This window comes from Coturnix japonica, chromosome 15, assembly GCF_054131305.1.
Source record: "Coturnix japonica strain WE chromosome 15, WE-NBRP24, whole genome shotgun sequence".
Classification (NCBI taxonomy): domain Eukaryota; kingdom Metazoa; phylum Chordata; class Aves; order Galliformes; family Phasianidae; genus Coturnix; species Coturnix japonica.
The window spans coordinates 12,523,402-12,551,394 of NC_140677.1; the positions used below are offsets into that span (position 1 = coordinate 12,523,402).

Here is a 27,993-nt window from a genome sequence, read left to right on the forward strand (position 1 = left end):
TTGATTTGTAAAAATCGCAGCTATCAGAACAGATCAATTAACACGTTTATTCTTTTTACCCTCAGAAATCATTCTATTGCTTTGTATAATACTTGCTTTGTTATCTGACATTATGCAAACATTGCAGCTATGAATACAAGACACAGAATGATTCATTTTTTTTAAAACTTCTTCAGGCACTTACGGATGTTGTTAGCTGTTATCATACGCAGCGTTAATTATACAGACTGTAATTGCTCAGTAAAGATTACAGTCAGAAAACAAGGATTACAGAGCTTCACCCAAGGCAGCTTCTCCTCAGCTACCTTGTTTTGCATGAGTTTTTCTGCCCCAGTGACAATGATGGACATCCTTCTTATCCCCACCATATTCCCCTGCTATTTTTGCCAACACCAATTACAGTATTGTCTCTTCCACTTTCTAATTTTTCACTGATAAACTGGGACGATTACACAGTAAAGAGATTCAAGTGATGTCAGAAAGGTATAAATGCTTTGTGAAAGAATAGCCATTATATTTCTTTGATCAGAGAGCACAACAAAAGTAACAATAATACAGATTATGAGTGCACCTGAGAACCATACTGCCAAAATTCTGTAATCCAGTCAAGCACTACCATGTATACATTCCACAATAACATCTATTTCGGTCTCTCTATATACAAGTCTCTAACTAGGGTATAGAAAGATAAATAATTTAAGACAACACAAGGAAGGCAAAAATATTAGGTTGGCATTTGCTGTAGGCAAAATACATATCAGTAGCCAAAATAGTAAAAGAAAACTTGAAACAAAAGAGAGGAGCCTTCATATATGCAAATAACAACAACTCGTTAACATGAAAGGAAAAGGAAAGGGGGTCTGTCTTGAAATAAGCCAGCAGTGTGTTCTTGCAGCCCAGAAGGTCAAGAGTATCCTGGTCCACATCAACGGAGGGGTGGCAGCAGGCAGAGAGGGGACTGTTACCCTCTATTCTGCCCTCATGAGACCACACCACACTATAACCAGGTGAAGGTCCCCCAGCACAAGAAGCATGTGGAGATGTCAGAGTGGGCCAGAGGAAGTTGACTGGAGGGCTGGAGCACTTCTCCTATGAAAAATAAGTTGAGGGAGGTGGGTTTGTTTAGCTGGGACAAGAAAAGGATCCCCAGAGATCTCATGGTGGCCTTCCAGCACTTGAAGGGAGCTCACGAACAGGAGGGGGACTTTTTACACAAGCTGATAGTGATAAGACAAGGGGAAATGGTTATAAACTAAAAGAGGAGAAAGTTAGGTTAGACATCACGAAATTTTTTATTCAGGCAGTGGAGAAGCATTGGCACAGGTTGCCAGTACCAGTTGTGGATGCCCCAAGGCCAGGTTATATGGGGCCCTTGGCAGTTTGACCTGGTGGGTGGCAACCAGCCCACAGCAGGAGGGTGATGATCTAGGTGTTTAAGGTCCTTTCCAACTCAAACCATTCTATGATTAGATTTCTGGGCCATTATGCCCACTGAGATGTTACTACAGGCAAAGATGTAATATAATCCCATAATAAACCTATCAGACTCATTTCTAAAAAGCAACTTTGCTCCCTTCTGCTCATCTTCACAGGAAGTTTTAATGCTCTACAGCTATTTGGGCTTGGCACCATCCCTCGTCCCAGTGTGCTTGATAGTTATGTTACATACTCCTGCCATTCATTTGAATGCTACAGCTCACATCTAACTCTGTCTTCCTACTTAACTCCCATCTTTTAAAATACATTGGTCTTGTTCCTGTTGATTTTCTTTCCTTCCTATGGAAGCAGAGTTGTTTCCTATTTCTTAATCAGTACTGCAAACATCTTATTCAAGAAATATATTATCTAGAGCAAGCAAATTTTTTAACTCCAGTGGAGATAACTCTGTTATGAGCTTTTTACTTCTGGTTAACAGATCAGGGAGAAAAACGGTATCACATTTTCAGTGCAATTATAGTGAAGTTGTACCTCTCAAGCAAGACTGAAAAGAATGATATAAATACAATAAATATAGTAAGATCCTACTCCTCCTATCCTGCCGCCTTCTAGAAAAATGCTGTAAGTTGAAAGACGTGGTTTAGTGGGCATTGTGGGGATGAGCTGATGGTTGGAATAGAAGATCTTAGTGGTCTCTACCAACCTTAATGATTCTATGATTCCATTAAAAAAATACACGCAGTGTGTGACAAAGATAAGCACTGGGTACTGGCCCACTGAAGACCAGTATCAGTTGGCATTAATTAAAAAGAAGACAGGCATTAGAATGGCTATTACAAAGCAAGCCAGAACTCTGGATGGGTAATAACACAGCTGGTAAATTTGCTTTTATGAGGCATTATGTTAAGTTTTCATTGTTACTCATTTTGGTTTTACTGTTTCAGATTTCCTACATCAATCTCACGCAATGTATACAGAATGGGGAGAAGTGTTAGAAACAGGATACACAACCCTAACACAAAAAGAAAGAATGAGAAATAAATACACACTGGCACTCCGTACCCTAAATTCACAAGATAGCTCCACATAATGCTAAACCAGTGGGGATCAAGGCAACAGGATGTCCACTGCAGCACAGCAGGGTGAGTTCTGCAACTCAGAGCATTCTGAATTACAGAGCATGAAGCAATCTGAGAAGGCTCAGTATGTCAAAGTAGAAGGACTTTAAGAAACATTGACAGCTGGGCCAAGAGAAACCTCATGAATTTCAGACAGGAGAAATGTAAAGCTCTGTACCTTGGGTTGAATAATCCCACACATCAAGACAGGTTGAGAAAGAACCTGAAAATCACACTGAGAGCCAAGCTAAATGTGCTGATTTTAAATAAGACAAATTGTATACTAAGCTGCATTAGGAATTCCTTAGCACGGCCAGCAAACTGTGGGAAATTACTATCTCACCTCTATACGGTGCTGAGGCTGTGCAGCTACTATAGTCATGCTCAAAAAGAACATTGATAAAGTGCAAGTGAAGGAAAGATCTTCTCTCCATCAAAAAGAAGGCTAATAAATATTTAACAGTGTACAATAACTACTTGAAGGGGAGTTACAAAGATGATTAAGCCAAATAGAAAGTAGCAGCAGATGGTAAAACAGGGGAAAAGAGCCAAAAGATCCAAGTTTGGAAGAAAGACTTCTCTACCAATAGGGCAATGTAACATCTGAACAGGTGGCTTCAAGGCAAGAAGTTCTGAAGATTCAGCTATACAACTGCACGGTGGCAACTATCCTGCTAGGAACTGAAGTTCTAGACAATCCCCAGAAGTTCTTCCCAGTTCATATTTCTATTATTTTAATCTATTTCAAATAATTCTTACACTCCACACTCTTGCACACTCACTCTTTCTTTCCTTCTTCTTTTTTTAAATACATTTTAGATCTTCCACAGTGGCCAGAGGAGTCATTTGGCCCAGCATTTAACAACAGTACCCAAAGTACGGGCTGTGCTTTCCTTACACTCTGTTTTTCAGTAGGTGGGCAGCCAACAGATGTTCTAACACAAAGCTGACAACCTGCTCACCCTCAGGAAGGTACTGGCAGTCCCTCCTTGCATTCCTGTAACCTTCTGCCCATCTCTAGGGACATCAATCCTTTCTCTGCAGCCTACACTCATCTATGGCCATGTCTCACCGGGCATGCTCAGATCTTAAGCGAGCATTAACCAAGAATGAATAAAGTTTAACCATCCCATTTTCAGCATTACTGGAAGGGTGGAAGGAGTAGTTTTGCTATGCAGAACTAAGGCAGCGAGTGATAATTTAAGGATCCAGACAGAAGGTTGCAGTTTTAAAAGAGGAACGCATTTCCTATTTTTCTCTATACTAAGGAAACATCCATGCACATTTCTATTTTATTCATATTATTTGGGATCTTTAAATGAGTAATTTATTCCTTCAAAAATGGAAGTAAGAATGCTAAGACATAGGACAACTGAATTTAAATAAGGACATACATATGCCTGAGTCCCTGAAGAACACTGTTATTGAAAAGACCAATTCCATCCTAGAAACCATACAGATTAAATTAAAAATGATATATAGTTATGAATGTCTACTATGGCATTTATTCTATATAGCATCACAAAAGTAGCAGATTAAAAACTGATAGCTGTAAATCTCAAGATGACAGGAAGCAGCAAAATCTGGCTGTTTCTAAGGATCTGTGATGCTGCACAGATTAACAGTAGCTCGTTCACAGATTTGCTTCCACACAGAACCAGGCCCTCACTCTTTTACCGCAAGCTGTCTCACACTTTTGTTAAGGATGCTCAAATCCACTAAGACTCAGTAATCTTTTTAAGAATTCATGGTGCAGTAACAACACTGATAAGTTCCATTGTCCTTCTTGTCACACAAGTGGCCAACAAGCTCCACGCTAAGATCGATCATTTAGTACAAAATAAAGACTACCCATATCCACCGAGTTTCAGGGAAGTTGTTGGAACATTTTCTCAGCAAAGAAATGTGTTTGCTTTTTTATTTTAAGTAAATCAGCCCAGCAGAAACCCTGTTGCTCAGGAAGAATTTTTTTTCCCACCCCTGCCAGATGGTGTACATTAGTCATAATTTATTATCTTCATATTTTCAGAATCTCCAAAAGAAACAGGCAAAGCTACTGCTACATATTTTAACACGACACGCTGAAACTCAGCACAGAACTTAAGACATCTCACAAGAAAACTGCTTAGAAATAAAGTCAGTGGTTTGCAAAAATGTAAACGTATCACTTTACGTAATTAAGAGATTTCTCACGTTAATTCCTATTCCCTGGACATTGAAACTTTCATAACGTCTTAATATTGGAAACATTTTTGCATACACAGTAACATGCATCTATCAGAATAAAATCTTATCAGATTAATTGACTGAATTTAAGTAAAGTCACTCTACTCAGTGTTCTGCAGTTCAGCCATATAGAGAGCCAGATGCTTTGACTTTATATTTTTTCTTTATCTGGGGATTAATAATCAATGTGCTGTTAATTATGCTGTGCAATCGATAACTTGACAGCACACAAAGCCATTCATGCTTTTGAGAAACAGCCATTTTTCCAAATTCTGCTACAAGGAAAACAGAGCATTTATAAGATGGCATAAAAGTAACTGTTCAGAATTTCTTAAGACAATACTTTCATGTCAGAGGTCTGAATTCAAACTCTTTTAAGTACAGCTTCTACTTCGACAGAGGAGTTCAGCAGCAATTAAAAAAAAAACTTCAGAAAATGTAATTAATTACCCATAATTACACCTCTTTAATACAGAGAGGATCCAGTAGGTGTTGTTTCCAAGGGCACATGGTGCTCCATTTACAGAGGACCATTTCATGTTTCTGTGTGAACAGCAATGGTGCCTGACTATAAATTGCTCACAGGACACCCATTACCTCATCTCAGAAGTATAAGGATTTAAACAGACCTCAGGACACCATCACAACACCAGAGATCCACGTGGTTTGAGGCTTTTACTGCTGATACATCTGATGGCAAGGTTGATATTTAAGAGCCAATACCAAATGCAAACTCTATATTTAGGAGGTACTGCTGACAGTAAGTAGTTGCTGCACTGTAAGCATTTTTAAACCAGTTTTATATAAATCTGAAGGGGCTCCTGTTCCTAATACCACTGTCAAATGACAAATCTCACTCACAGCAACGGCACTGTTTCCAAAGAGAACACAAAACGTTTCATCTCCTCTGAACTGAGAATTCACCATCTTTTGGTACAGTCACAATTAGAAGTTCCCCTCTCTAATCTCATGCTTGTAAGAAAAGAATTTGTAATAGGACATCACAGAAATACTGGGTACAGCAGGTGAAGAAAATAGATGTGTAATCCGAAGTATACTTAAGTTCAAATGTAAGTTTCTTCAACTCCCTTTTTGACCAATGTCATTTGAAGCATCATTTGAGTAAGTCACCAAGATATTATCTCGATTTTTCAAAGACAGTTTTGGGTAGCACAAATGCCCATGCTTTCAGCTGACAGACTCTGGCAGACACAGATAGATGACTAAACAGATCCTGTTTAACACTGATTACTTTTTTTCCATTATTTCCTGTAGTCACTTCCCCTAAATGCGCTGTAAATCTGTGTTTCACTCTTGAGTATGATCACTTCTCACACATTCAATCATGTTTTTTCCACTTTAACTTGTGGAATTACAGAGACAGAGTTACACACCTCAGTTTTATAAACTATCTGAAGTACAGTCAGAAAAATGAAGACAGTTGACAAATTTTCCTACTGACATCAGGCATCTGGGTAGGCCCACACTATTTTTGTATAATCTGTACAAAATTGCTGTTCATTCTGTACGTATGTTACTACACATCATTGCTACTCCTTTACATAACCTTGTAAATACAGTTTTTCTTATCTGTTTTGTTCCAAAGGAACAAGGTAAATGGCATGACTTCATAAAACTGCTCATGAGTGACTAAATCCAATGGACCCACCAATTTACCATCTACTGAAACATTATCAAAAAAAGATCTCCTGAGTAAAAAAAGCATTTAATGCTGAAAAAGAAAATTTGAGTTGTTCTGTGTACAGCATTTGGGGACTTGAAACAATCACTTAGCAATAACTATATTGTGATAAGATGTAAATTGCAAGCTGCAAAGCTGCTAATAAGTAGCTATGTGGAAGATTCAACCCCAAACTCCAACTGAAAATTGAACACGATGTTCCAAAGAATCTGAAATGCACAAGGGAAAGCAGGCCAAGCAAGCAATAAAGCATATAACTGGAATACAATCCAAATTACTTGAGTGTATTTCTGCTGTCCTCTTATTTAATTGATGATATTCAAGAAAATAAGCGAAGTAAGGAGTATCAGTGAAGTAAAGATATAGAAGAGAATACAGATGCACTCAGTCAAACGTTCTGAGAGTAGTCACAAGCCCATTTGCTTTATGCTTAACTCATTTTTCTTCAATAGAGAAGTACCAGAATGTTCAAAAAAAAAAAAACAAAAACAAAAAAAAAAAGGGAAAGGTGAGTAATAAAAACACTAATTAAATCAATGTAAACTATAATGGTTCCATTGCTAGAGTATTTTTCTAACTCATTCCCGATGCTGAAATAAACTAACGACTACCAAAAAAATGTCGCACACCACGCTGTCTTCAACCAACTCTACTTGCTTATTGTCTCTAATGGTCTCTTCCCTTCCCTAATTTTCACAATGGGAAAGCAGTTCTTCCCAAATGCACTTCAACAAGTATGTGACTTACTGCTAATACCTTTATTTATCTTACCTGGAAAATTAAAAAAGCAAATAACTTGAGGTTTTTTTTCATAAGCAAACAGTAGGATGTTATTTTTTTTAAATGAACTTTGAAGGAAGATGACTTAAATTTCAAATATTGTATCTAAACCCCAAATCCCCATGATATCCGGATGGAGCCTAAACCTACATGCAGATTCCCCAAAAAGAATCTTCAGGGACCTTCACGGATCTCCGTCCACAAAATGCATTTTTTTTTCTTTATCCTTTTCTCTGCATTTCTTGAAATTGAGTGGAGGAATAAAGCAGGAGATACCACAGAATCAAAGTATTATTAGAAAATAAGTTAGAAAGTACTCCAGGATTATTATCCCAGGATACTGGGATAATACTGTTAAGAAATTTGATAAGAAACATGTATTTTGGTTTTGTTTCTTATTTAATGTTTACTAACATCAGACATCCTCTAGAGTTTCATACAGAACATAGTGAATGCAACAAATAATGTGGATATGGCACTTGTATACTGAGGAATATGGCAGGTAAATAACATGGCAAGCTTCACTGCAAACAGAATGCCTGAACATTGGAAATCTAACTGTAAAAATGTCAACAGCAACAATGCTAATAAAACTTTTAACTATAGGAGAGGGCAGCACAGAATAGTCCTTGCAGACACTGTCCAGAACAAAGACATGAAGAACAAAAAGAAATATATCCAAACTGACAGATGAATGATCTACAACACCCACGACAATGTGTAAGTACAACTTTACCCTTGATTGTCTCAGTTTGCTGAACAAATTGTTTCTGAACAAAATGGTATTTTCCCGCAGCAACACTAGGCAGGGCAATTCCCATTTTGTGTGGCAAGTAATTAAGTATTTGGATAACAAAGAAAGGAGAGACCTCTATAATTCTTTCAACTGGAACAGAACGTTCAGTGAACACAAGAACTGCATATTTTTAATGCATCATACTTGTGAGGGTCAGATTGTTCTGGCTGCTTCATAATCAAGAAAATACAGATTTCTAGAAATAATATGGTTGATAGGAGAATTGCCATCTTCTACCATAATACTGCTCTCTAAGTAACAAAAAAGTAGGCTGTGTGTTCTTTGCAGGTGTAGAGCACAAGGAAAAGAGTTATGATGTGGAATAGTTTCCTGTATACATTAGGGAGCTCCTAGGAAAAAGAAAAAAAAAAGAAAGAAAAAAAAAAGAAAAAAAAAGAAAACCAAAACAGAACAAAGTCATCAATTTGTACTCAGCTCAGTTCATGGACAAGATCAGAGAGACGTACACATTTGCATTTCAGCCTTGATCAGGTAGGGCTATTGGTCCACTCCTCTGAAAATTCATTTAGGTAAATGGCTCTATGCTCAGACTTGCTCTTTATTTTAACCTGTATGTCTTGATAGAAAACTGTTTCACAGAAAAAAACAATAAGTGTACTACTTTAGAAAGATGTGAACACCAGGAATGTTACCTACAGTCATTGCTGAAATACCAGGAGTACTCAACGCAGTAAAAAACTCAACTGAAAGAAATTGAGTAAAGTTGAAAGAAGTCTTTATTTGTTCTTCATTCATTATGTAATTCACCTTTCAATCCATATAAGAAAGATTTCTGATTTAATAGATCCCATATATTCTTTTTAAACTATCCAAAGGCAGTACATTGGACTTGGTATAAAATAATTACATCATTTCTGTGATCTACAGATCAAACCTTACTGATAAAAACCTTCAACTTCTGATAGAAAGGAAAACACACATCTGCCTGCCCTGAAGCCAAATTTCTTTCTTCTCTACAGATGAATCAGTTTTCTTTCTTTCCTTTGGAATGCTACTAACATTAGTTAATGCCTCTCCAGTTGCTGCTGCAATTACAGCTCCAGATTCTGCAGATGACTATGCTTATTTGTTTTTTTAATCACCTAGCTATTCTTAATATTAAAGGCAGTAAGCAGCACTCAGAAAATCTCAAACACTTCTAAGAGTATCCCGGCAATTTCAAGGTTATATCTAAAGAACTCCTTCCTTTCTTTCCTGTGTCATTTGGCAACCCAGGAGATGTATTTAGGTTTTGAGTTTCTTATTTCATTTTCCACTTATCCACACAGAACAGTCTTTACCAGGAAGATTATGTTCTGGTTTTTATTATTCTCATCTAAATTCCATCTAAGTCTTTTCTCTTTTTTCCTCTTTTTTTTCCTTATTTTGGAGATCAGTTTTGATTTCCAGAGAACTCACTGTCTGTAACAATACATTAGGAACAACTCTGACATGGTTTCCTGTTCACTGTCACTATACAAGTGTTTGAATATACCAACACTTGCTTCTTCTCCACCTGATGTAAAGTGTCACAGACCCTGCAGCTTCCTGCCATCCCTGACACATATTTACAGTTGTGGTCTCAAAAGTAACTACATGGAACAAGAACTGTTCATTTCCCTTCTGAAAAGTTCTCAACTTTTCACTCCTAGAGAACTGCATTTACATCTGCCAAAACCACTCCCAAGTAGGTGAGGGAAACCTACTGTCTTAACTGAACTGTGATTCCTATTAATAGAGTTCTACACACAGAAATCCAACAAGACCCATTTGCTCAAGATGATAATGTGCAGTCAATCCTGTATGTTCCACATTTTGCTTGTACTTCAGTACGTATAAAAATAAAAATGCTTCCATTAGGAAATCCCTCTAAGCTCAGCTAATTTAATCTCATACATTCTATTGAATCATGCTCATAAATTCATATTAGACATTATGTGTTTATATCTATATGACAGAACCTGATGGTTCTAGGAACGACTCAGCCTACATGGCTCACATATTGTGACTCCATCCAAACTGCCATTTTGCTGAGGAGAGAGAAGAATTGGTAGGTGGTGCCTACATCCAAAAAATCAAAGTCTATGCATTACTATTAGTTGATTCAAGTGATAATTAATTACATGAAAACAGAAGAAAGAAAATTAGAAGGAGTTGGTTACTTGTTTTAAGAATACACCAGCTTCAACATACCGATAATTAGGCACATGACACCTGTGCATAGGAGGCTGTCTTGAACTGTTGCTAAAAGTTTGATGTTCTAAAGCTTCTGTTAGGTTTGATGGCGCGAAACACTACCAGGCATCAAATCAAGCAAGAGAACTACTGAATTATTAATACTGCTTGTCACCTACAGATGAAACAAAGAACTTCTAAGCCTGGGGTGTGACCAGTTAACCCCAAAAGTGACATACATTCTTTGTGCAGGTAGAACATCAAGTCTGTGCCACAAAATCATTTTTGGTACGTTTTTTTTTTCCACCTACTCTAAGTCTTTCATGTTTCCTCTCCCGTACTGAAGTGCACAGAACAGGGGAAAAACATTATCACAGCAGTAATTTCTTCTGTCATACAAGCATATAATAAAAAACTTTATTACCTCTCATGAGCTGAGTGTCTAAGTAAGGGCATTCTACAGTCAGAAAAGCTGAACTGATAATGTTAGAACTCCAGCTGCTTCAGGGATTTAGGGAAAGCACTTAAAATTTTATAATTATTTTGAGTTTTAGTAAGCAAAACAACTAAGATACAAATATTTGCATCTTAATGGCCTAGAGAAATGCTGGGCTATAGAAATAATGTTATACTACACATTGATCTTAGAAATAGCTATCTGACACGTTTAAAAGTATTTTCATGATCCAGTAATACATTGTACAATGTCCAGTGTCTTCATTGGAAAACCTGGGGTTTCAAACAGTTAACATGGGAGGAAGACAAATTTGCTCAGTATGACATTAAATCAGACTCACTTTAGTATAGGCAAATGCCATTTTGTAATCTCTTTTTCTAATGGGCAATTTTACATTGCAAGTTTTTTTGGCATCTAATACTGCCACAAAAACTCATGCCTTCAATTTGGAAAGAGTTGAGGGTCTTCATCTTTGCAGAAAAGACACCCAATACTCTGCAAGATCAAGTCCTCAAACTGGAACAAAATGCCTTAATTAAAGCTATTTCTTTAGCTCAGTGTTATTTCTAACTTATGAATTGCCAAAGGCATTGTTTTACTCATGTTTCGATGGAATACTTAGCACAGCGTGAAATAGATGGCATCTCCTCTGTAGCAAAAGTGAAAGGTTGACTTCAGCCTAGGGCATCTTTTATTTTCTGTGAAAGCTTAGAGGTATAAACTGAAGCATGATAATTAAACCTTGAAGAAAAACGTGGTGACATTATAACAACTGTTTCCATGCAATGAGATGTATTCTGTAGTGATATCTTTAGTTTTCAAGATTGACTTGATAATTTTATTAATTTTAAATATTAAAATATTTTAAATGAGTTATGCGATACTAAATGGGATGTGCTGATAGACAGAAAATCTTACTTAAAACTCCAAGTAAAGGTGAAGGCTGCGATTGAAAAAAAAAAAAAAAGAAAAAGAGAAGGATATTTAATCTAATTCTTTTTCCTTCATAATTTTTAGCATTTGCATTTATTATACATGCCATATTAAAAAGGTAGTTCTCATATTCACCAGCACCCAAGGCAATGAAAATAACAAATGATGTAACAGAAGCGTGTAAAACCTGAGGCAGTGATACATCACCGCCAAACTCTAGTGGTTTTGTTTAAGTGATGTACACATTTGCACTCAAAAGTTTTGCTGTTTTTTTTCTAGCTATCAAAGCAGCAATCTCCTACTGAGGTGTGTCAGAACTAATGCAGCTGAATGTAGTTCACCGCAATTGAAAGTAATTCATGCTGTCACATTTACTGTAACGAGAGGTCACATCTCGAGGGCCATAAATGTTGTTCACATTAATCGTAACTGACACCTTCCTCTTCCTTCAGGGAAATTCAGCCATATTACATGGCTTAGCTCACATTCTTTTTAGACATCTGAACTTCTTGATGTTTTCTGGGAGGAGGGCGGGTTGCCATTTGGTTTGAAGAGGAGCTTTTTGTTTGTTTAGATTTTTTGTTTGTTTAGAAAAATAAGCAACAAATTGTGTCTTGTACGTTAACGGAGTCACCCCGTACAGCAGTACATAATAAATGCAATTATATCAGTCTTAAAACCCTTCAGATTTCTGAAAATTACAATGTAAGATCTGTGCATTCTGGGGGCATAAACAGTCCCTAAATCACATATACATACCATGTTCAAAAGCAATAATTAAGATACTACACAGCCATGCCAAGTGAACTGCATGCATTAACCTTTTAGTACTAATGAAAGACGGTACAATTTTGGAATCCTAAGGTCACACAGTAAACAACACATTCAGTTTTGAATGTTAAAATCTGTATCAAGCATGTCTGAGATCAGCACCTTTACACTGTTCAATCCCAATATTTACATTATGATACCATTTCCTTTCTGAAATATTAACTACTCACTTCCTTTTTTACAGCACATGAGACTAAACTTTCAGTTTCCCATTTGACAGTGCTACATGATTGGAAAAAGCTCTTGAAAGCACAGACTATGTGTACTCCATGTATAATTAATACAGTTTACAGACAGTGACAAGCTTTTAATCTGCGCACTTAATTTATCCTGGGAACAGAGTTAAACTGTTAAAGATGCCAAAGAAGAATGGCATGCAGAAATGCACTGAAAATACTAGGATGTGCTTGTTGACCACAAAATAACCTTCATTTTTCTGTTTTGTTTTTGTAACAGCACATGGTAAATAGCTGAAAATATAATAAAGAACCTTTTTCCCTCCAGTATTTGCTATTCATTAACAATGACTAGATAACATTTTACAGTACCACTTGGTGGGCTTCTGTTGCTATTTTTAAGGGGGTTTTCTGTTTGTTTTACAGTATTTGATATATTTCACTGGAGCAGAAACTCCAAGCAATATGATAATGTCATTTAATTTTAGTAAGGTGTAAGCAGCTAATGGTGGTGACTATGCTGAAAAACAGCATTTTGTAGCTGAGAATCTGCTCTCTCAAATGGTGCTATTGTGCTCTTTGTATCAGTTGTGGAAATCCATAGGAGGCATTACTTTTGGAGAAACATCTATATATTCCAACAAATCAGTGCCATTACTGTCTCATTAGTACATAATACACATATAGATAGATAGATTTTTACTTTACAAAGACCATCCTTATTGTTTTATTAATTTTCAGCCAAGAAGTAAAAAATGAATTTGGACAATAAAAAACTTTGTATTATTGAAGAGACTACAGCTATTTGAACCAGGTGATTTAGTAGCTTAGTACTCTGGGTAATTCAGCAAGCCAGTATTCACCAGTTCCTAAGGGTCTGCTGAGAAGCAAAGCCATCATCAGTAAATAGTCCTTAGTAATTAATATTAGTATTACAACTTAGTATTTTATATGTTTGCATTATTTTTGTACAGTAATAGTAAAAAAGAAAATAAGTAGTCTAGTACCTTATTAGATTTTAGGGTGGATCAAGAGATACTTTATTAACATATAAGTAAACTCATCAATTTTGTCTGTCTTCTACTTAATTTCTTGATCCTTCACTGAACTCTCTCCCAGCATGGCTGGCAGCATTTAGCTATGTTAAGTTGTCCCACTTTGGGGGCCCAATCCTCCAGACAAGCCCTCTTCACTCCTTCTGGATGTTCACTCCTGTAGCTCACCCCTCTGGAATTTAGAAAGCTCTCTACTCTCTAATATAACTTTACTCACAGCCAGTAGATAGCCAACTGTTCTTGAGCTGACGTTATAGTTCAGCTTAAGCAGCTTTTCTCTCTCCCTCATTTTCCCCCCAATGAAACTCTCTCTCATTCTTCAATTTTCTCAACTGAAAAATGTCAAGCTGTTACAGTTCACTCTTCCTTCCAAAATCATCCTATTAGCTTTCCTCTGCACCTGCTTATCGGAATTAATTGATCCACAAGAGGAGGATGAATTTTCCCTCTATCAGAAAGGAATTTTGACAGTTCAGAGTATGCACATAAATCTGTTACGTAATTTAAAAACATACATTTATTTACACGTCTCTATTTCAGTGAATACCTCTAAGCTGCCTGCCTTCAAATCCTTGCTAAAATTGTCCCCAACTGAACTCTACCAAAGAACCAGCACTAGTATTTTCAGTCACATTCAATCAATATTTCTTACCCTATTATTTGTGAAACAACAGGTTTATATTTCTGTTAGAGCACCCCAACCATTTTTCCTCTCTACACAAACATACAGAGCTTCACAAATGCTTCACCTGTGGGAGTCCTCATGTGGGTGTCCTTAAAGCATATGTGAATTTTCTTAGAAAAGGATTATTCCGTTCACTTTGCCTGAAGCTCTTTTCCCATGTTACATAAGCCTTGATGATGTCTGCACTGTTGTGTAGACATCACGTCTGGAGTTAGACAACAGCTTCTTGTAAGTCAAAAGGAGGAGGATTGAATCCAGATCTTGGAAAGCATCCAGCGACACTTGGTAGCAATAATGCTTTGTTTGGATGAGAGATGTTGGACAAATGCAAAGCTTTTTTACTGCTGTTGCAAAATATGGCTAGATCAGATACTCCAGTAACATTGTTGTCACTTAGAGTCTGTGGCAGCAATAAGAAAAGCACAAAGAAGTTGGCCAGGCAATCAGCCCCCAGAATTATTGAAAAATTCCACATTTCTGTAAAAAGGCAGGATTATTCTATTACATTTTCTGTACTAGATACTGATACAGACATTTTAAATGCTGTCATTTGTGGTTTTTCTGTCTACTGAGTGCATCCTTTTATTATAGCTCGCTTTCCCAAAAGATTATAAAAGCACTACAAACAGGGCCACGCTGATACTACTTCACCAAACCAAGAGAAGATAATTTGAAAATTAGACTATAGGTTATTGAAAATACAACCTCAGCTCTAACAACTGAGAACACTGCAGGACTCCCTGTTTTATGGCTCAGTTAGGTTTCAGTTCATTACATAAGAAAGCTCAGTGCAAACACACATTATCAAGTCGCATTATCTGCCGAAGAGCAACGTTCAGGTGCCATCCATTCTCCCCTATAGAAAACCCCATGGATCTCAAGAAAAGCCCAATATAGGATAACACAGCTAAGCTGCCAGGTAACCCAGAGCATTTTCCAGACCCAAACCTGCAGCCCCGCGCCAGCTGCTGGCTGCATACAACACTTTGTTGCAAGACCTGAGAAAGTGCAAGTCAGGTAAAGCCTGAAGTTAGGCAGCAAAACATTACTGCAGCAATGGAACAACATTAGCACTGAAATTCATTAGATACGCTGTGCTGCCTTGAAGACAGTAACTGATACCAAGCTTTCCTACCACCCAGCGTGTGAAATTCACAAATTTGAGGAAAAAAAATCCATGGAAAGTAAGCTGTAAGTGCAGCAAGGAAAGAAAATGCACCATATTGACTTAAATGCCCTGCATTCTCCTGCCTTTCTAACATTACTGACTGTGTTTGCTCCCAACTACAGAGGACAGACTTTCCATTCGCTTTGCTCTTTATTATTTCAGATTGTCTAGAACAACAGATATTCTACCTCTAAACTACTGCAAAACTTTAATCACATGTAGGTTGCTCTGAAAGTAATGACTACTATTTATTTCCACTGAAATTACAGACACAAAGAACACAATAATAGTACTTGATAGAGCAAAAATCTCAGCTACAAAACATTACTTTTCCAACAGTCTCCACTGTTAGCTGTGCAAGTTCACCAGCAATGAGCAACAGCCTGCATGGTGTGCTTGTAAACATCAGCACCTGCAAAGGTGTCCCACTGTCTCTGGTGTCACTGCTGAAAAGCACCACCCACAACTTCACAGAGCCAACATGAACTGTCTCCAGAAATGTTCTTTGCTCCCAAGCTAGCTAACTTTACATCTCCCCTTTCTATTCTCTAATAAACCCTCTGACTGCATTGCATACCAGCTATGACAGCTAGGCAGTTTGACAGCACAATAAAACCTCACACTGGCTCAAAATAAAATAGTGTGATAAATTACAGCTTGCTGGCTGGTTAGGCTCTCTATTCCAGCACCTAAGAACCATGAGGAGAATACAAACTCTCCTCCTATCTCTAGCATATAGAGAGCAGCGATGAAACTAAGCACTGCAAATTAAAGGCAAGAATCTGGCCCGTGTGAACAAAGTTTGTGTAAGAAAAGATCAGCAGAAGACTTATAAACTTTAAAACAAAGCTGAAAAGCAAGTTATAACAGGATATAAACTTCCATGCACCAATCACTTGTTCAGACTGTTTAGTTTCACAGTGATTTAAAGTGGATTCTTGGAATATTCTTCTGTTGCCTACAATACAGTGAACTAGTTCACTCAGAGCAGCTCCTAGCATGTGTGTGGCCATATCATAAATAGCCAGATAAACTGCTTAACTTCAACAGCAAAAAAAAGCTAATACACACCAACTCTTCCCTTGACTGAACTGTGTATATTTTCTAGTTGACAAATATTAGTAATATTTGCATATTATAATACATATTACATTTTATAGAGCAGACTGCCCTGAGGAATCCTATTGTCCTTATACCGTGCCCACTTGAAAAATATCACTGTATCAATTTTATTGAAATTAGCTCAATATCTGTCTTCAGTCTCTTGCCCAACCAGATTAAGTCCTAAGCAGACAGAGCAAATGATGTACTTGAGGCTCACAATGAAACATCAGACAGCTCCCATGAAGCCTGTTAGGATGGCGTCTTTTTGTAGATAAAGTGCAGTCTGCCTGAAACAATAAATTCACTTTCTATAACAAATGCAGATGATCAGATACCAGTATGATCAGTGTTGTACAAACTTCACACGTAAGATGTAAGCAAGCAGCTATTCTGTTCATCTGATACGAAAGACATTTACCATTTAAAGTTAACTTGCAAGAGAATACCTATTAGTATAACATCATCTGACAAATATCTCACTGCGCTCTTACATTTTTATGCCAGCTCACTTCAACTTAGCAACACCATGAGCAGGTTCTGAGCATCTGATGGAACTGTAGGTGCCCCTGTTCATGCAGGTGACTTGGACTAGAGGACCTCCAAAGGTCATTCCCAACACAAACAATTATATGATTGTATGATTCTATTATTCCCCTAAATTTCTGCTCAAAGAATTCAAAACTGCAATGAGTCTGAAGGCTGGGACTCTAAGGTCACAGCATGGGTTAGTTTATCCAGTAGTAAAACTTACAATTCATATCATACATGTCCATAACGTCATATTTCTTCAATTACTCACAGCACATAATATAGAGTTTATAGAAGTTTTTGACAACCGAAGTAGGTCAGAAGATCCCTAATCCAGCGTAATACCTAATAGGCCAAAGAGACCACACCTGCAGGAAGTCTGTCAATGAAAAGCTGATCTGCTGAAAAAAGATTTAGCAAACTTGAAAGAGCTAAGTGGATTTACGTGAGTTCAGAATGCCACACCATGTGCCTATGGCATTTGTATTAGTACTTCCAGCCTCTAAGCCAGACTGAACAGTTTAGTTTTAATGAAGTTTGACCTGAAAGGCTAGGTTTCCCATAGTTCCTTGTTCTAAATACTACTGTGGCTTTATGTACATCCTGTAGCCTCTCTGCAGAATAAGGCATGCAGGAAAGGACCCCAATGAGGGTGAAGGCAATGCTTACGCAAACAGTGGAAGAGAAAACTGTTCAACAGAGGCAATGAAACTTTAAAACCAAGCAGAAATATTGGTCCTCAGTTCTTCATAAAACAAAAGCATAGACTGGTTTTGCTTCTCAGTAGACTGAAACTACGACTGCCAGCAGCTCAGGACGGTTTTTAATCTAACTTTATGACTACAAAACAGATCTACTCAGCTCAGTGAATAAAAGCTTCTGCTTTCCTTCAGGAGGAAAAGCATTGCCATTCAATCCATGCAGAGGAAAGAAAGTCACCTATGAATGAAGCCATCCCCTTTAATAAATTGCAGCTAATAACTCCAGTTTGCCTTCAAAACATCTCTGATGTTCTCTGCTCTTCCTTGGCTGAGATCCTAAGTAAACTTGTCAGAAGAAAACCAGAACACATGAAACAGGCTGCAAGCATTTATAGTGAATACTCAAGCCTTCCCGTCATTTATGGAAGGGCAGGGTCAGAAGCTCTGACTGGTCTCTACCTTGGCCCTGATGAAAGAGACCAAATGGCCAAATGGTTTCCCATCTGCATTAATGGGATGGTCAGCATGCAGGGTGTCTAATATAGCACTGCAACAGTCTGACAGTACTTTTCTATATCTCTTGTTTAAATTTTTCTCCTCACATCTTGTCAGAATTCATATACACAGCTTAAGTTTCCAGCATTAAGATGTGTAGGATCAATGCGTCAGAGAAGTTTAGGATTTGGAACAAAAAAAATATAGTAATGCAGTCCAAGTGCCACGCGGCCTATCGAGAACTCCTTCAGTCATATAATTCATAGGTTTTGATGTAAGATGTCCTTAAATCTTCTGAATCAGGTTATTCTTAAAATAAACAATATACAATAAACCATTTTAAAAAATTGAATGAGTGACAGGTATGAGATAAGCATATGGTTGAATGTAAAAGTGAGGGTGACGCATTAAGGTTACAGAGGATACAAGCAAGGATATAATGATGACTTGTAAAACAAAATGTAAAGAATGAATACAGTTAACAACTATGTCAGCCCACACAGAATGAAGTTTGGAAAAACTGAGCAAGTCTACCATGATTTCACAGACTAATTCACACTAGGCAAAGCGACGTGATCTAATGCATAATGGGAACAAACTGGATTAGCACCAACTGTATAGCAATGAAATGCCAAGTACTCAAAGGAAAAGAAAAAAAGACTTCTACACTGCTGTCAGAGATTAAGATTTGCCTTGGGACTTCAGAGAAGGATCCAGTTTGTTTCAGTAACGCAAGGGGAAGTGAATTATTAGAAGCTTTACATTTAAAAACAAAATCTACTTCAGATGATGGAAAGAGAACAGTATTTTTAGGAAATCTCAGTATTTTTAAGTATTTGTCCTCTTCAAAACTCCCTCAGGCTCTGTCTCTGCTCCTACAGGTGTATCTGTCCCTTGTAGAAACAATCTTATTCAACCTTTTGGTGCACAATAGAACTGAGCAAAAGTTCCCCTTTCCCCAAACACAGAGCTCTTTGTTTCACATTCATTAAAACTTCTCTAGAGTAAATGCAACTGCACTAAAGGTATTAAAAAATAAAAGGTGACACATAAGGCACAATCTTACACCAAACAAATTCTGAACATGAATATTCTGCTGTAAGAAGCACTAGAACAGATGATTAAATCATACATTTCCAATGCAAAACATATATATGTTTTTTATATATATATATATACACACACATATATATGTACACACACGTGTGTGTGTCTATGTGTGTATACGAGTGATAACTTGCAGCTTGGTTGAATTTCCTGAATTTCTTTGGACTAAGCAACACCTCTATGAACTGTTTGGTTCACGCCAAGACAGAAAAGGGAAGTTTAAAAACAAAGCCAAGTTAATTTGAACTGCATATACTGGTGTATCAATGTTCATGTCAAATGAGCGGAATAAAGTACAGCTATTGTATAATAGATAGTATGATTTAGATCGTACTAAATGCTTTGGGTAGTGAATTCTATTTTATTCCTCTTTACCACACTGTCATGAAGCTCTTCTTGCTATAGCTACTTAAAAAAAAAACAACCAATATAAACTTTAATGCAGTGATTTTCACTAAAACAGATGACTACACATCATGGATTTGAAACATCAAACAAAATTCAATGTGTACAGACTTGCATCAGTTCAGGACCTCTCACCACTGCAATATCATGTTTCTAATGGTTTTTATCAACATGCCAAAGCATGAATGACCAGAAAGATCGGCTCCCATGTGTGATCAGAACACCTGGCAGCTTGGTGGAATGAAACAATAAAATCACAGAAGGATTTGCCCAACAAAATATGGAAAAATTATAGAAAAATGTGGAAATTACCTGTCTCCAGAAATTATACCTGTAAAGCCACTTCCACTCCCACAGACCTCTACTCTCACACATCAGGACGCTTAATTCCATCCTGACATCCACAGAATAACTTTCCTACCCAGAATACCATCAGGATTTTAAGGGGTCACCAGCCTCCAACTACTTATTGTTGAATACAGACTTCAGCTTGCTCAGAGAAAAGTAACACATTTTCCACTGTGATCACAGTCCCTTCTAAGGAAATGATTGAGAACATGATGGAATCCTAAAATATTTAACAAGAATGTATTTTAGAAGCTGCTGCTGCTGACAACTTTACTATTTCTGTGAGCATGTTTTACAGTATGACTTCCTTCCAATTTCCAAATGCTACTACCTTATTTGGCAATACCGAGATCAAAATCTTAAACAGGAAAAAAAGCTCATAAATTGAGCGGAATGGAAGTCAGCAGGTACATGTTGAATATTCTTCCACTACTTTTTAAGGAGACAACCTTTAATTTACAGCATGATGACAAAGATAAAGCCTCACCCTCTTAATAATATTGGAAGTCAGTATAAGACCAAGCTGTGAAAAAGCACCCAGAGCCTACACACTCAAGGCCGTGCAGAAAAGTAGCAGGACTTGAACTAATATTTCATACCTGGTACATGTCACAAACAATGACAATGGTAATACCAAGAAAGTGCACATACCAAGAAGGCACGCATGCACCCTAAACCAGACTCTGATTTGATATCGTCTTAGACTTCATTCCTTACGTTCAACTCTCCTGTTCTTGATCACGCTTACAAATAATTTGACCTAGAAAATCCTATTCATTTCACAGAAGCCCATCAAGTGGGAACACTATTTAGTCTACGCTTTATAACACCTCCAGAGCAGGGCCTTACTGTTTCCTCTATCAACATGCATGGATGAATTTCCTTCCAGTACTGCGTAAGAATATAAATATTTACTAAAAATAGTTCAGCATGAAGATGAGTCACATCATGTCCTTGGAGGCTAATTAAAAGTGGAGTCATTCTGATCAAGCATTACAATAACCAGCTAATAATCAATACAAAGCTAATCAAACAAAGAGAATTACAGGCTGAGTAAGTACTATCCTTCTAATGCAAGAATGGCTGAATCATACCCTATATTTTAAAAGGTCTCACTGCATACATAAATAATTTCACTACTTATAACGAGTTATGCATGATAACAAGGTTTGAAATAATGGTTTTCTCTTCTGGAAGTAAATGAGAATATGTGTGGAACATTAAGTTAATGAAATTTTGCTGAAGAACCCACTCATCACAGGCCACTCATAATGCATTATGGACTGAAAAAAACTTGGCAGAAGCAGTTTGGTGAGCAACGGCCAGTTTTTGGCAGAATTATTTAGTTTTGACCTTGGCTTAGGCTAGTTAGGAAGATATTTTGTGCTTAAGGTTTAGGAGTAAACATGACAGCAGAATCATAAATCTCTCCACTTAATACCATGTGCTCCAAGAAACTGGTTAGACACTGTCTGCTAGAGGTAGAGAGAGACAGGCACACCTCCTCTAACGGAAGACCATTATTTACTTATTTAGTTAACTGTCCAGTCAAACAGAAGAAGATCAGACCATAATTTTGGGAACCACGAGGACAGATAGGAAGAATATCTGTAAGGTAACTCCACAGCTACACAGAAATGCAATTTTAGAATGCTGCATAAAAGGTTCTTAATGAGTCTCACAATCCAGCCACTGCTGAGAGTCTTGCAGACCAAGATGCTTCATTTTGGAAGATCTCCTCCAACAAACTGCCATGCTGAGGAACAAAAGGATCATCAAATTCTCACCAAAATTTCCAAGAACAAAAACCAAACCACAAATTCCATTGGAAAATTATTTCACGTAAGTTTCTTCAGATGAAACATTTCTTTATCCGAAAGGAAGCAGACACACAAGGGATATTTACATATCTGGGGCTCAACAGAACTATAAATGGTTTCACAGACATTTTCTATTATTCACAAGACATATATTTAGCAAAATAGCAGTGTCTGATCAAGAATATTAGAAAAGTTTTATCAAAAATCTCAGCACAGGAAATCACTCATTTAACCATATTAACCATACTACAAAATATTTTTTAAACCATTCAATGGCAACAAAAAACTGTCCAGATCCAATTCTGTTGCTGTGAATTCAGTATGATAAATGGTTAACTTGTTTTCATCAGATCATAATTTTCTTTCATTATTCATGTTAAAGTTCTCAGCAACCTCAGTTTAAATGAAGATTTGGAACAAATAGGAGAAAAACAGAAGGCTGTGCAGTTGCACAGGTTGTGGGTTGTGTGCTCATTAGCTTGAGTGAAGCTGTGATTTATTACAATACAGCTCTGCACCACTAGTCAAGCAAGTATTTAGTGTAAATTAGCCAAACTTCATTCTCACATCAGCATATATTCATACACTGTACGTTTGTACACATTTACATTTGAATTCCCATCCTGATACTTAAGTTCCTACAGAATCTATTTCATTAGATCAAAGCAGTTCCAATTTTAATTATAAATATTTGTTATTCCCTACATATGTAACTTACAACACTGCTCATAAAATAAGTCAAGATAAAACCTGAGACAACGCTCCTATATCAGCTCATCATGACAGGTAGCACACATATCTAATATTTAAACTTATTATCTGGCAAGAATAGCCTTACCATTGTTTTAGCTGTTTTATGCAAGAAAACAAGAGTCAGCGCTACAGTATTAAAAACAGCCAATCCAGGCACAGAATTCTCTCAGCTCAGCTTGTGCAAAAGTTACTTCTATTGCTGCCTACAAAACAAAGTGTGACGCAGTTCAATAAGGCTAAATGGACAGTGCTTGAGCACTGAAGCTGAAAGCTACTTTTCTTGTAAAAATCTCATAGTGAATTTGGTTAACACAGTGTTTCAGAGAATATCTAATGCATGTCACTTTTTAAGCTGAGAGAAGAGATCCATAAATTCGTGCAACAATAGTTTAAAAAGAAAAAATGACCTCACTTAAAATACCCTGAAGAGGAAATAAAAATAAATTTTCAATTACATATAGGTCACGTTATTATGAAATTAATAAGGATTTCCTTAGATATATTTGTGTTTATTTCACAGAAAAATACAACCCATATATATTCGTACTTCCCATTACATTTCTTTACCATAAAAAGCTCAATTATTTGCTCCAGATGCTTCACTCAGTTGACCACAATCCACATTTTTAATGCAAATGTGAAAGCATATTTCTAACTTTGAAAAACTGGTCTGGGCTGGACCAGAATATGAACAACTACAGTTTATATAAGTCATTCTGCTGCTAGAGAAAAAACAAGATATATTACCTAGTTTTGACAAAAATGATGTAGTTCTTTACCATATTACTAAATGCAACGCTAGTGCAAGAGTAAATAGTCATCTGTAATGTTACAGTCACCTGCAACAACATAAAATTTAGAAAGTGCATCTAGAGCAACCCTATTACAAGAATGAAGATAGGCCTGCATTCTAGATAAGCACCTTCACAAAAGAAAGTTTTCTCTACATGGAGCTCTGATCACAAGATTGCAGAAAAGCCAACAGGTTTCCAGGGCATGTACTACAGCATCCATTTTCTTTACGTACCTGCAAGGAAAACTAACGAAGTAACTACAGAAGGAGTAATGCAAAAAAAAAAACAAAAACAACTCAGAGCAGAATATGTTTAAATTAGCTTTGTTTCACAGTTCCAGTAGATAAAACAATTTTAGTCATCTCTTTCTAAAAGGTGTTTTGTGTAAAAGATCTACATGATGTTCTATCAACTTCTTAACTACCCATTTTATAATACACAGATATATACAGCATCTGAAAAACTAATCCCACAAGCAGCAGCACATACTGAAATTGTCTTTTCTTATCATCTTATGTACATTTTAGTTCCTTTTTAAAATGAGCAATCTGTTTACTTTATTATCCTCACATTAAATAGTTGTGACTGTTCCCAACTTTAATTTAGAACAATACTGCAGTGCCACTGGGAAAGTATATAATAATTCCACTGCTTTGAAGCTGTTAATTGTGTGTTCAAGTAAGGAATCTGAGTTCAAGATCTAAGAGTAAACTTAGTAAATATTACATAATTCTCAGGGCTTATCTCAGGATTTCTCTGAAGTAAAAAAAGTCAAAAAAAGTCAAGGTTATTGCCTTAAATCAACCATGACAAGTAGCTGCACCATCTCTTAGCCTTCCACTAACAGCCTCGCTTCTTACTTTAAAACATATCTTGAAAGTGAGAAAAGGTGCTGTGGATAAGTAAGGTTTCACTGAACCTGAGTAGTTTGTTCCAGGTTAATATTTAAATTGCTCTGTTAACAAGAAAACAGCTTTATTGTTGCATTTTCACTGCAGTGCTTGATAACATCTCCCTCAGAGATAGTTCTAAGAGCACGTACAAGGACATGCCTACAAATCCAAGGAAATATTATGCAGTAAAATGGGTGATAGCATTTTCTTCTGCAACATACATCTTAGGAACAACCATTACAGTCCAGCTCAATACCCACTCCTATGAGACCAGCTGTGCTTAGAGGTGTTCTATAGCTTGTACCAACGCACAGCATCTGTGCAATCTCTAATTTCCTAGGCCTTCTGACTGATTAAAACAGACTACAGCTATTTATCAAGTAAATTACCCCCTACTTTTGCTTGCCTTCAACATATAACTGAATGTTATGGAATGTTATTGAAACGTTACTCATTCTACTCATTCCTTTCGGAACTATTTCATTTCCACTCAACACACTCTCTCCAGGGAGCCTAAAAGTTCTACATCCTCTTTTTGGTTTTTGAAATTAGAAAAATTGCTTTTCATGTCTTTAGAACTAAAAACAATCAGAATTTTCTGGGGTATTTTGTTTGTTTGGTTGGTGTTTTTTTTTAATTTTGATTTGCTGACAACAACAACGCAACATTGGGGTGGGACTCAACGATCTCCAGAGGTCCCTTCCTACATCCCTACAATTCCATAACTATGTGCTTCCAAATCAAAACGATCCTGAAGAATTAATTTTGCAGTGTAAGTAATTTAGTTTTAGAAAAAGAAAACGGCCCTTAATTTTTCACCAAAAAGTTTCAAGCAAACAGGGTATCACTGAAATCTAAAGACAAACTGCAAACAAAATCAGAAGGTTCACACCTCCATGATATATACATACAATAACATAAATACAGAATTTTGACCAATACTGCCTTTATCTAGACCACTTCCTTTCCAATCACACTTTTCCAAGGCCAATGTCATGTTCACTGCATAATCCTATCCTTGTCTTAAACCACTGTGTAATTTTCTACATCCTTGTTAGGTAAATTGCTGCCACCTGATCCAAGAACCTCACGTCTTCATTAAGTGATTTAATGCACCTTTATGTACCACGAGGAGAGTAGAAAACTTACAGAAATTAGCTAACAGAGTAGCCTAAGCTTGTTGGAGGAAAGGCTTCACTTCATTACAAGGAGAATTATCACCTACTTTTCATTTGTTTTTAACTTTTCCTTATGTTGGGTTTTGTTTGTTGTTTTTATTCTTTGTGAAGAACAAAACTTTCAGGATTAGCATAGAGGAATCAAGGTCTGACATTATAGCAGAGGCACTGAAAAGCAGGAAGAAAACCTGCAGAGCAGAGGTGTACAGGCATGGTGTAAGAGAGCAGAGGCAGACAGCACAGCCTACAAACAACTCCCCAGCGGTCAGAGAAATGTAGACCTAGAGTGGGGCAAATCAGTTTTTGTGATAACCAAGAGAACAAAGTACATAACTTGTGCAGAACACACCATGGATATAAGATAACATGCAGACCACAGAGACTTATAAGCAAACATAAAAATGGCCTCCAAGCATGAGAAGAATAAAATCAAACTATCCCAAGCCACCTAAGTAATAAAGTATAGGCTCTAACACTACACTCATAGGGGAGAATTGCCAACTGCATTTCTGGACAGCAAAAGTTTCAGGAGCATATTTTGGGGACAGTTCAGCCTGGAGAAAAGGAGGCCAGGGGGAATCTTATGTGTGTAAATACCTGAGGGGTGGGTGCAAGAGGAGGGAACAGGGATCTTTTCAGTGGTTCCTAGTGCCAGGAAGTGAGCACAAAGTGGAACACAAGAGGTTCCACCTAACATTAAGCACTTCTTCACCACTAAAAGCACTCTTAAAATAAATGCTAACGCTGTTTTATCATTTAGAAGTAAGACCTGACAAGAGAGAGTTTATTACACAACAATTTAAACTTAAGGTTTGTGCCTCCCATAATTATAAATAAAGATTTAAATTAAAAACAAAGATCTTGACCTTATATTTAGTAAACATTTAATAAGGAAAAAAAAATCTGAATTAACATCAGATCAACTAAGAAATTTATTTTTTTTAGGTTTCCTGTTTACTCATTCTTAAGGCATACTACTGAGCCGCGTACAAATCCATTTAACCAGAAGCAAAAACAGACTCTGGTTACAATTTCACAGTAGAGAAAAAAAAAAGATACATTCTACATTCAGTTCTGGTAGAATTACTATCAGTGCTTTTAGTGGTACATAACACCTTTCAGGTCCCTTTTCCTCCAGGTGCATCAGCAAAATTGCCTAGGAAAACACATTTCTACAGTACAACCTGCTATGGCCACAGCTTTGCTGCATCAGCAGAATGTCACTAAAAGTACAGTAACAGCAACTGTTGGTCACATATCCTTTCTCTGCTGTCCCTGGTGACACAAGGGACTGTATCCAGATCACCTATTGATGTACACCCCCTTTCCTACCCGTTAGCCTTAATAGCTCTCTCTGATGCCATCTAAGCCCTCATAATCGCTCCTCAGCAACATCCAACACTGCCAGCTTTGATGTGATATAATCTTATACTATTATGTTCAGACCAATATTTCAAGTCCTGGAAAATGTGTTACAGAGCTGAGGATATCATCCTTATGATCAAAGACATGGAATTCAGTAGGAGTGTGCTTCTAACAACATTTTTTTTACATACATATTTTATAACCAGGCCAGAAAAAGGACTGTAAAATCAACACACAAATGCATATAAGGAAGCTACAAACAGTACTGTTTTTATAATCAATCTTATCTATGATGGTAGAAGCAAACACAAGTTGCAAAACATGTCAGGAACAGAAAAGCTTTACCCTGGTCTTTGCTAAGTACACAGCAGCCCATAATACCATTACTGATCTCTGACAGTGTCAACAAAGAGCAGATGCTATAACACAAAAACATTGTTCCTTAAGGTAATGGCAGCCCATCACAGCATATTTTAAGTGATAGCTACACATTTATAGTGCATGTAGAACACTTTAGACATTTGTCAAGTGACCTTAAATGTATAGAAAATAAAGAAGCTGTTCCTAAAACCTGTACATATTTAATAATGCAGAAATCAAGAAAAATAATTAAACCTGAACTCACTTCATTGCTGGCGTGCATCACAACTTCTCACTACAGAATGAGTTAAATGCAATAACTAAGAGACCTTTTTGTGTTGGTATATAAAAAAGAACTCATAAAACATCTTGGGCTATTCCCCCAAAGCCAGGACTATAAACAGATGTAACTCTAAAACAGCAGCACTATACTGATGTTGTTTGTATCTACAAGAACTTGGCAACACATCTCTTCATGCCTTGTACAGCACTAAAGGTACCATCTGTGTGCTTTAAGTGATGATAATGCCTCATTACCAGATATTTCACATTCATGTATGGATTGAAGCTTCTCCTCTGCATATGCACTGAAGCTTTAAAAAA

General features: G+C 37.0%; 1 protein-coding gene across 24 annotated transcripts in view; it reads right to left on the bottom strand.

The window, feature by feature from the left end:
• Nucleotides 1-27,993, bottom strand: part of CACNA1D (calcium voltage-gated channel subunit alpha1 D) — a 167,501-nt gene that overhangs the window by 88,425 nt on the left and 51,083 nt on the right. The gene's annotated exons all lie outside the window — the stretch shown is intronic.